Source organism: Peromyscus maniculatus, chromosome 12 (assembly GCF_049852395.1).
Source record: "Peromyscus maniculatus bairdii isolate BWxNUB_F1_BW_parent chromosome 12, HU_Pman_BW_mat_3.1, whole genome shotgun sequence".
Lineage (NCBI taxonomy): Eukaryota > Metazoa > Chordata > Mammalia > Rodentia > Cricetidae > Peromyscus > Peromyscus maniculatus.
This window is the reverse complement of record NC_134863.1, coordinates 81,543,185-81,552,512: the sequence shown is the minus strand read 5'-3', so window position 1 is coordinate 81,552,512 and position 9,328 is coordinate 81,543,185. Positions and strand designations below refer to the sequence as shown.

Below are 9,328 nucleotides of genomic sequence, written 5' to 3'. Positions count from 1 at the left end.
TCTTTACCTTTATTTTTTCCTAATTTTCTATATTTACTATTTTTTACTGTTTTCAAACTTACCACTAAACAAAGAAATCTTCTAGGACTTCTTGAAAACAAGTGAATTGAACACATAAGTTTGGGAACCATATGTGCGCGTGCGCGCGCGCGTGTGTTTTCTAGAAGAGGAACGTGGCCTCCTTGCCTCCTCGATCCTGACAGCTAGCAGAGACCAAGGAGTTTTGTACAGACAGTGGCTGTGGGTTCCACGGATGCTCACCATAGTGTTCAAATTGAGGTCCAGAGAGAGGAGAAGATACAAGTAGAAGCCTACATCCTGGGAAGTATGGCAGGAAGATTCTTGACTAGACCATCTCCACCACTAATACGTGGACACTGATGTTCCAACCAGAGAGTCTTCCTGGACCCGTGAGGTGGCCACTGCACACAGAGCCTGGACAGCCCCTTCCCTGTGCCCCTCTGCTCAGCTGTCCAAGATCTGAGGATAAGGAGACCAAGAGTGAGCCAAGAGAAGTACCTCTCTCCTTACCTGTCCCCAGCTTAGGACTTCCACGTGGCTGGACCCACCTGATTCTGTTCCTCAAACCCTTTGGGTTTCCCAAACCTTGGATTTTCACTACAGTGCTCAAACTGGTTTTTCAGGCTGTGATGTATCTCTCTATTAGAGCCAAGTGGCTGCACAGGTTTTTGTTTGGTTGTTTTGGTTTGGTGGTGGTGGTGTTTTGTTTATGTGAACAGGGTAACCACTCAGAGGCAGGAGCTACACCATTCTTTTGTGTGTGGATTCTGCCAACGGTTACTGAGCATGTATCAGGCACTGGTCTGGTATCTGGATTTCCACTCTGTAGCTAAACAGACCTGGTCTAACCTTCTTGGAACTTGGATTATGGTGGGAGGGTGGAGCTACAAATGTAAGCATGCATCTGTGGTGAGCATCAAGAGAGAGAGTGGGGATTGGGGATTTAGCTCAGTGGTAGAGCGCTTGCCTAGCAAGCGCAAGGCCCTGGGTTCAGTCCTCAGCTCTGAAAAAAAGAAAGAAAGAAAGAAAGAAAGAAAGAAAGAGAGAGAGAGAGAGAGAGAGAGAGAGAGAGAGAGAGAGAGAAAAGAAAGAAAAGAAAAGAAAAGAAAAAGAAAAAAGAGAGGCTGAGAGACCAGCAACTGAACAGGAGCAGCCGTTATGCCTGGTAAGGACCGGGGTTGGAAACACAGAGCAGAGGACAATGGAAGTGAGGGGTGCTTTGATTCCATGGGGAGGAGTCAGGAGAGGCCGCAGTGAGGGAGGCCCCTGAAAGACAGAGCAAGGCAGACTAGCCCCAGCCGGCCAATTCAGGGAAAGGCTGGTAGAGCCTGGCTGAGCCAGTGCCACAAAGGGATTGGGGGTGTGAGAAGAGAAGGGGGGGGCTGGATCACACAGGGCCCGCAGGGAGTCGGGAGGGCTCTGTTCTAAGCCATCTGTGGTGGGAGCACCTGAGGGACTGGGGGCAGGGTTGTAAGCTGAATTCGTTCCTCCTCTTGGTCACTCTGGCTATCAAAAAGGAAGCTACAGATAGATTCGGTCACAAGCGTGGATGGTAAGACAGGCAAGAGGCTAACAAGGCTCCGGGTGAGAGCCGTTAATGCCAGACCTGGGCTGGAGCAGTGGAGACGAGGGAAGCCCACACACTGCGAACACACCATGGCAGCCGGCGGAAGAGCCAACAGACGGTAACAGAGGTTAGAGGCTTTCAGAGGAAGATAACGGGAGCCACATTGGAGACGCGAAGGTTTCTGAGCCACGAGGGCTCTGGGTGGAAGTATCTGAAAGACGCTTAGGTAAGAGTGTCACTGGGCTCAAAGGAGCGTTGAGACTTCATCCTCCGTGGTTCCTGTGAGGCCCACATGCCCAGTCACCAGACCTCAGACACGCAAATGAGTCTGCCATTCACCCGGAGGCACAAGAAGCCCTCACTGTAGGAAGGCTAGCTGCACTTTCTCAACGTCCAAATCCAACTATAACACTGCTGTTAATCGTCAAGAGTGAACCAAAAGAGTTAAATACATAGAGAGGATCACGATCTCTCAATTTATCCCCAAGCTTCCTCCCATATTAAAAGTTTGGATACTCGGGTCCCAGTATAATAAAATCTGGATTAAGTTGTAGAAGAGCTTAATGGAGCCAAGTCACCATGCCAAGTTTCAGTTAATACATTTTAAATGAAAACACACCAGCGAGATTTAGAACAAGGGTCAGGAATCATAAAGCAAATACCACAAAAATAATTCTTCATTGTGAAATGAAGGGTGTTATGCCCCTGGGAGTCTAAGATCGCTTTTCAATCAATCTTTTCACTTGGAGACAATTAGCAAAGCCCCGGCAGGCTCTGCTCATGCCCTGAATGAAGCAAAGAGGAGAAAAGCCAGGAAGTAAAGCCAGGAACTTATCCACCTTCGTTTCTAAACTTGGCTCTGAGCTTTAGCAAGGTATTATTGCCTCAGTTGGAGGGATACGATGGACAGGCCTGCAACCGGGCAAGAGGAGAGAGTTAGTGCCCTGAGAACAAAGAATCTGGTTGTGCAAGCATGGAGAACCTTCTAGAAGCTAAATGAATCTCAGGTCTCGGGGAACACTCTGTTCTCTGAAGGTCACAGGTGCTGGGTCTACTGTCCGCAGTGAATCCACTTCCTGGCCCTCTCTCTGACCCCAAGCTCATCTCCAGCTCTTCCAGAGAACAGTGCCACCCACAGAGGAGGCGATCCTGCAACCGCTCTCCTCTGCTAAGGTGAAGGGCCATGCTGTCCTCTGTCAACATTGTCCTTCCTGCAGGCTCGGTCCTTCCAAACTGCCCCAGGTGTTCTGTGTTCCTAGATGACTCTGGGACACGACAGCCCAAAGTCCAAGGCATCGGAGAGCCCCTCACGTCTACACCCACAGAGTGGTGACTAACCGAACCGTCCTGTGGGGGTGGGCACACTGTCAGGAGCCTAGGCCGGTGTCTTTCTTCCATCTCAGCTGTTCTGATGTCCCAGACAAACACAGGAAGCAGCACGTTACCAGCCCTATGACCCGGAAACTATCCCCTCCCTACCACACTCCCCCACGACCTCAGAGAGGCTGTGTCTCCTCGTGGTTCACTTGGACCTTTTGGTAAAGTCCACAGCTTTTCCCTGCAGGGTTCTTGGTGACCTCCCATACCACCATCCTTACCCTCTTTGTCTCCGAGGTTGGCTGATATTCCCAGGCGGCCAGGGAGTGGCCAGCTGTTTACCAACTTGCCTACCTCCTGTGGACCTCAGTGATAAGCACTTGCCACTCACCCCCATGTCAAAGCTCCTTGAAGGTGTGGACACATGTTCTTTCATATTAGAACCCAGAAAAATCCATCATGAACAAATGCACCAATGAGTTTCTATGTTGGCGGGTGTGTGTGTGTGTGTGTTGGGGAGGGGTCGGTTGACTCTCTCAGCAAAGCAGATAGGAGTTACTACAGCTAACGTGCCTGGTAGCTCAGCTTCTGTAACAGACGCTGTAGTCGTCACCTCAGCGCTAGAATGAACACGACGCACATCTGTACCGAAATTTAGCACGATCTCATATTCTAGACTCCTCTGTATCCAAAGCAGCTACATCTGTCTGCCCTAAATGGGGGGGGGGGGTTGTTCTTAGTGAACACGGGGCTGCTCCACAGGCTGGCCTGGGAGCTGTACTCACGTTGGCATCAATACTCTGGTCTCAAAACCACAGGTGAACCCAGGTGGGGAGAGAAATGAGGTGAGAGAACACATTCCTGAGGGTTCCTGCAAGCCAGAGCATGCGCAGTTCAAAGCCAGCCAGAAGAACAAAAGAGAGGAGTCAGGGCCTAGCATGGCTGACTGTCAGCCTCACAGTTGGACAAATGGACCATGGCTAGCAGTCTCCAGGCCAACACATTAGTATCATTTATCCTAATTAAGCCCGCTCTGAAGGGGGCCGGGGTCTGGCTGTGATGCATTTGTGAAGCGCTTTGGGAAGCCAAGCAGCTTTGTAGCCACCATGTCTGCTCAGAGAAAATAAACAATAATCGGCAAGTTGGCCCTGGATAGCAACCTAAATTTTTAGAGAAGTCCTTTTCCAGGGTTGGATCAGTGTTTTTCTTCATTTTTTTTTTCTTCATTTTTATACACATTACTGCTGCTGGCCTCCAGCCAGGTCTCTTCTGCCAAGAGAGGGAAAAGAATGAGAAAAATCTAGAGAAAAATATTTTGTTTTTTACATTTTTAAACTAACCAGAAGGTGTGAAGAGTATAGGCAGAGGGAAAGGAAAGAGATGTGTGCTTGTAGAGTAGAGAGATGTCGCGGAGGAAGTGCATCTCACACTCAGAGGTTTATCTACGTGGGATATAGAAGAGAGGAAGGGGACCCATGGGCAAAGTCCACATTTCAAGTCAGGAGTGTGCATGAATGTTGGAACCAACAGTGGATGGTGGGGGCGGCATCTGGATCAGGTTGCTACTTTTTGTTTTTGTTTTTTCTTGTGTGTGTGTGTGTGTGTGTGTGTGTGTGTGTGTGTGTGTGTGTTTTGTTTTGTTTTGTTTGAGACAGGGTTTCTCTGTGTAGTTTTGGTGCCTGTTCTGGACCTCTCTCTGTAGCCCAGGCTGGCCTCGAACTAACGGAGATCCGCCTGACTCTGCCTCCTGAGTGCTGGAATTAATGGCGTGTGCCACCGCCGCCCCGCTGGTTGCTACTTTGAATTTCTTCTTCAGGCAGAGTCTGCTTTTGTAGCTCATTCTACCCTTAAACTTGTGATCCTCCTGCCTCAGTCTCTGGGAGTGCTGGGATTCTAGATGAGTTGCTGCTCTAATCGCTTGCTTGGAGCTCGTGCTCAGGATCTCTAAGGCGCACATGGGAGAGTATGCATACACTGTTTCTCAGTCTGGAGCCTCCTCCAAGACCACTTCTCACAGACCAGTCTTCTCCAGTCACAGAATGGATTTTCGCTCTATTGTTTATCTACCCAAATCATTCACCAGTCTTACTTCTGTGAACTGGGAACTCTCTGGAATAGTCTGGCTCTCTTCAATCTGTCCCATCATCTGAAAACCCACTTCCTGAAGCTGGAGAGGAGGCTCGGTTGTTAAGCACACTTGCGACTCTTGCAGAGGACCCAGGTTCTGTTCCCAACGCCCACATGGTGGCTCACAACCATCTGCAACTCTAGTTCACGGGGATTGGATGGCCTCTTAGAGCCTTCGAAGGCACCAGGTACACATGCAATAAATACAGATATATGTACACACGCAATAAATACAGATATATGTACACATGCAATAAATACAGATATGTGGAGGCAAACATTCATAGATACAATTTTTTAATAAAAAATGCATTTTCTGGGATTTATATTCAACCCACCCCTCATACATGTCACCAGCCTACCCCACATTCTGCAGCTATTGACAAGTGAAGCTCGCCTCTTCATCTAAGTCAAGGTCAGAACACGTGACTACCAGTGTTGCCGTGATATTACAGTTGCCTGGGCTAAGAAACAACAAATGAAAGATAAGAGACGCAGGAGGGGACTGGCTGGGAGGAGAATTCGTTTGCTCTTGTAAATGATAAGCACAAAGTGATAGTATGTTAGAGACGCCTAGAGCGTGTCTAAGTGGCCATAACAACGGGACCCGTAGAACCCGAGTCTACAGCTCGAAAGCTGGGTTTGGGGGTACATTCTGAGAGTCATTGGACAAAGAGTTACCATCTGAGCCCACAGTGGTGCTCTGTGTGGAGGGTTTTAGTCCCTACCACATTAGCTGCTTTTTCTGTAACCGTGAACAGATGCCCAGGAGAACAGTTCAAGGGGGCAAGAGTATATCTGGGCTCACGGTTTCAGAGAAGATGGTTGCTTGGTCCCACGGGCTCAGAGAGGGCATCGTGGTGGGGGCAGCATGTGGCAGAGACGTGTTCACTTCATGGTGGGCATGAAGTAGAGAGAGCAGGGAAACGAAGGGTCAGGTTCAAGGAACCAACAAGGACTCATACCCAGTGGCTACTTCCTCCATCCAAAATAGTGCTCACCCTCCGGGGACTGTGCTTTTAACTCCTCTGGGGAGACACTCCATACTGAATTGTAACGCCCACCTACAGTTTATCTATATTTGCATTCGTGTATGCATTATCATCTTTCATCTCTGCATTCGGGATGCATGCCCCACCCACGGTCACAACGCCATTGCTTCAGTACCTCTCCTAGCAACCCTGTTCTGATTAGCAACGGCGCTCCTGTATCTTCCACTGTCTTCTAGTAACGATTCTTAATCTTCAGTCTACAAACATGTCCAGATTGCCTATATCTTTAAAAACAACAAATTAATTAACTGAAAAAAGGAGAGAGGGGAAACTCTCCACCTCTGACCCTGGCTCTCCCCCGGTCACTGCCTTGTTTTCATGCTCTTGGCTTTCCCAAGAGGGAAAGAGGTTTGCCTGGAAGAGGAATAGATACTCGGTGTATTTACTTCCTCATTTCCCATCAGTGGCTCTTGCCGGGGTCACTGATAATCTCAGCGTCTCCAAACCCACAGGATTTGCTTCAGTTCTAATGTCATTAGCCATTTCTCTGTCCAACACTGCTATTTCTTGAGAGTCGCTGGCCCCTGGCCTCCGTGGCTCCTCTTTTCTGCTTCTCATTATTCATCTTTGATCTGTCCTTGAGAACTCTCCTGTGACCACCACACTAGAATTCCCCACAGTTTAAGCCTCAGGCCACATCTCCTCTCCCATGCATAAAGCCATCCCCTGGGAGGTGCTATCAGGGAGTCATAATGTAATTCCATTATCTTCAGAGAACACCTTCCACACGATTTCATTTCTTTCCGTTTGTGACTCATTTCATGCTTCAGAACATGATGTATCTTAATGAATATCCCATCTACCAATAAAAGGAATAAGTATTCTGCTGCCATGAGGAGCATGCCATAAACGTCTATGATATCACAGTGTTGATATATTGTTCAGTCTCCTGAACGTATTGATTTTTCTCTATCAATTAAGACAGGAGCTGTTGACATCTTCAGCTGTAATTATGAACATCTCTTTCTCTTTTCAGGGGTTCCTCCTTATTTCTTCAGCTTGGCTATTGATGAATATGCATCTGAAGTTGTTTATCTGCTTTCTAAATTGAAACTTTATTATTATTACTAAGTCTTTCTCTTTATCTATGGGAGCATTACATCTTCGAAATCTACTCCAGGGCCGGGGAGATGGTGCAGTGGGTAACAGTGCTTGCTGACATCTGACATTCAAGCCCCTTCCTTCCACTGTCTTCTGTGACAGGCTGAGAGGCATCAGCTGACCAGGCAGATAGTAAGTTGTCACAGTTGGTCATCACTGTCAACCCTGGTCTCATCAGATCAGCCACGGCTGTGATCTGAAACATCAGCTTTCTGCCTTGGCTGGCACTCTGGAAGAACCCGTGGGATTTCACTCCAGCCCCTTGACATTTTCCAAAGGTTTTCAAAGTAAACAGCCTGAAACAATTTAATTTCAGTGCTTTGAAATCGAGCTATGATAAGTGGAGTTGAAGAATGCACATCACATTCTAGATGGACATGAAATCATTCCTAAAGGAAACTGTCAGAATATAAAGGACACATACTTGACTTTCAGTTAGCACTGAGAGGCGAGCCCATAATGAAGACAAATTAGAACATGTATTAAGTAGTGATGCGGTAGGAACCAACGTCCCTGGGAAACTAGGTCTGTATCCTTTTCTGTGTGCTTTCTCCCCAGGACCAGATTAACACACAAGGAAGGAGCTGAATAGCTATTTGGCACAGTACAAAGAGAACTATGAAGGTACAGATGCTTACTGAGAAAACCGCCCACACCTTGCTCTCATTAAAGATTAATACCACTGGTTAATCACTACTCTGTTCTTTTCCTTTGCCTTTTTTTTAGGCGCTGTACGTCTGGGTAAAACCTTGAATGACCACAAAGAGCCATATCCAAATCTGTAGACAGAGGTCTTGGGCTGGCATCTGCATGTGGCAATGGTGCAGATTTTATCTGGGCTCTCGTTGGAGAGAGATGATGTAGACATCTTGCTAGGAGAGGGGAGGTGTCTTTTAGCAGGAAGTGTGGGCAGAAGGATGCATGCGTGCATGCATGCAGTGAGATGGTGTCACAGGATGTTGTCAGCATCCGTTTTGTCTTCTTTTTCTATCTGACAACCTGATTCCCTGAAGGTCTTCTCTTCTAATCATGGGATTGTGGAAAGAAAGACAATCCCAGCAACCCAGAGACATCTTGAGCATGAAATTGGACAGTCAAAACAGTCTCTCCTGATCAAAGGATCTGATTATTGGAAACAGAAGGGCGACTTCAAGTGTGAGACTTTCCCTGACATTCAATTTTCTTGTCTTTACATGTGTGATGCATGCAGTTTGTGTATGTGTGTGGGGGGGTATATGGTGTTTGTGTGTGTTTGTGCATGTACAGGTACATCTGTGTGTGTGCAGGTATACACTGACATTGCTCATGTAAGCAGAGACCAAAGGTCAACCACAGCCGAGCTTACTCCTCAGGCACCATCCACATTTTTTAAGGATGTCAATAACATTTATTAGAATTATACAAATATTCCTTCTCAAAGCAAACTCTAATGGATCCGGCATTCCTTGAGAACAGCAGCTTCTACACATTTATCCTGAATGTCGAATAAGTGAGAGGACATCGGATCTAGAAGAGACCACAAGAGGAAGGCCCAGAGCAGTGGTGTCTCCACACTGTGTATCAACAGCAATATTGATATGACGATAATGAGATGCATATATATGCACTATGAATATTGTTTTCATAACTATCCTTTCATTGAGTTGTAATGGTTCAGGGAGACTTAAGACATCTACTAATAATTCCAAATTTAAAAATAAAAAATGCAGAGACAAAAGAGCATGGCAATTTTATTAATTGGGGAAAGTGGGATTGGAAAGAAATTTGACTTTCAGTAAATTTCACAAGCGAATACTTTACTTCCTGGGTGACTTGCTCAGGTCAGTCTAGCACTTCACAATTTCCTCATTCAGCTGGCACATGTTTTTTTTTTTGGTTTTCCGAGACAGGGTTTCTCTTGTGTAGCTTTGCGCCTTTCCTGGATCTCACTTGGTAGCCCAGGCTGGCCTCGAACTCACAGAGATCCGTCTGCCTCTGCCTCCCGAGTGCTGGGATTAAAGGCGTGCGCCACCACCGCCCGGCAGCTGGCACATGTTTATTAGTCCCCATATTCTAACAGGGACTTTCACCGACCTTGAACTTGTGAATTTGGCTAGGGTGGCTGGCCACTGAGTCCCAGGCAGCAGCCTATCTCTGTCCTCCA

General features: G+C 47.3%; 1 long non-coding RNA gene across 1 annotated transcript; it reads left to right on the top strand.

Annotated features, from left to right (window-relative positions):
- The first annotated feature begins 1,118 nt into the window (after positions 1 to 1,118).
- LOC143268164 (uncharacterized) lies at positions 1,119 to 9,048 on the top strand. Its single transcript, XR_013043873.1, has 3 exons — positions 1,119 to 1,186; positions 7,744 to 7,809; positions 7,912 to 9,048. It is a non-coding gene; the product is annotated as an uncharacterized LOC143268164 (long non-coding RNA).
- The last annotated feature ends 280 nt before the right edge of the window (positions 9,049 to 9,328 follow it).